Raw genomic sequence first — 1654 nt, 5'->3', positions numbered from 1 at the left:
GTTCTTGGCTGAATTTTTGCAAATCTGTGACACTGTTAAGACCAATGGAGTTGATCCCGAGGTCTACAGACTCATGCTTTTCCCTTTTGCTGTAAGAGACAGAGCTAGTATATGGTTGAACTCACAACCTAGAGACAGCCTGAACTCTTGAGAAAAGCTGATCAATGCCTTCTTAGCTAAATTTGTTCCACCTCAAAAGATAAGTAAGCTTAGAGTGAAAGTTCAAACTTTCAAACAGAAGGAAGGTGAATCCTTCTATGAAGCTTGGGAAAGATACAAGCAATTGATCAGAATGTGTCCTTCTGACATGCTTTCAGAATGGAGCATCAAAGGTATCTTCTATGATGGTCTGTCTGAGTTATCCAATATGTCATTGGACCACTCTGCAGGCAGATCTATTCATCTGAAGAAAATGCCTACAGAAGCTCAGGAACTCATTAAAATGGTTGCAAATAACCAGTTCATGTACACTTCTGAAAGAAATCCTATGAACAATGGGGCAACTCAGAAGAAAGGAATTTGGAAGACCATAGTCCCTGATCTATTTAAGACCACACTAAGTTTCATGAATGAAACCAGATCCTCCATTAGAAATTTGGAAGCACAAGTGGGTCAGCTGAGTAAGAGAGTTACTGAAACTCCTCCTAGCACTCTCCCAAGCAATACAGAAGAAAATTCCAAGAGAGTGTGCAAGGCCATAACCATGTCCAACATGGCCAAACCTGTGGAAGAGGGAAAGACAGTAATTCCCAGTGAAGAACACCTCATGGGACGTCCACTGACCACTAGGGAGTTCCCCTCTAAGGAACCAAGGGAATCTAAGGCTCATACAGAGACCATAGAGATTCCATTGAACCTAGTTCTGCCACTCATGAGCTCTGATGAGTATTCTTCCTCTGAAGAGGATGAAGATATTACTGAAGAGCAAGTTGCTAAGTACCTTGGAGTAATCATGAAGCTGAATGCTAAGTTATTTCTTAATGAGACTTGGGAGGATGAATCACCATTGCTCATTAATGAACTAAACGCCTTGGCTCAGGTGAAGATACCTCAAAAGAAACCAGTTCCTGAAAGGTTTTAATACCTTGCACCATAGGCACCATGACCTTTAAGAAGGCTCTGTGTGACCTAGGGTCAGGCATAAACCTTATGCCGCTCTCTGTAATGGAAAACCTAGGGATCTTGGAGGTACAAGCTGCAAGAATCTCACTAGAGATGGCAAACAATTCAAGGAAACAGGCTTATGGACTTGTAGAGGATGTCTTAGTGAAGGTTGAAGGCCTTTACATCCCTGCTGACTTCATAATCCTGGACACTGGGAAGAATAAGGATGAATCCATCATCCTTGGCGGACCCTTCCTAGCCACAGCAAAAGCTGTGATTGATGTTGACAGAGAAAAATTGGTCCTTCAAGTGAATGAGGACTACCTTGTGTTTAAGGCTCAAGGATCTCCTTCTATACACATGGAGAAGAAGCATGAAAAGCTTCTCTCAATACAGAGTCAAACAGAGCCCCCACATTCAAACTCTAAGTTTGGTGTTGGGAGGCCCCAACCATGCTCTGAATATCTGTGAAGCTCCATGAGAGCTCACTGTCAAGCTACTGACATTAAAGAAGTGCTTATTGGAAGGCAACTCAATTTTTATTTATCTA

General features: G+C 42.3%; 1 non-coding gene across 1 annotated transcript; it reads right to left on the bottom strand.

Annotated features, from left to right (window-relative positions):
* Positions 1-205: 205 nt before the first annotated feature.
* On the bottom strand, positions 206-313 carry LOC127745991 (small nucleolar RNA R71). Its single transcript, XR_008007612.1, has one exon. It is a non-coding gene; the product is annotated as a small nucleolar RNA R71 (small nucleolar RNA).
* Between the last annotated feature and the right edge of the window lie 1341 nt (positions 314-1654).

This window comes from Arachis duranensis, chromosome 3 (assembly GCF_000817695.3).
Source record: "Arachis duranensis cultivar V14167 chromosome 3, aradu.V14167.gnm2.J7QH, whole genome shotgun sequence".
NCBI classification, from domain to species: domain Eukaryota; kingdom Viridiplantae; phylum Streptophyta; class Magnoliopsida; order Fabales; family Fabaceae; genus Arachis; species Arachis duranensis.
This window is presented reverse-complemented; position numbering and strand designations above follow the sequence as displayed.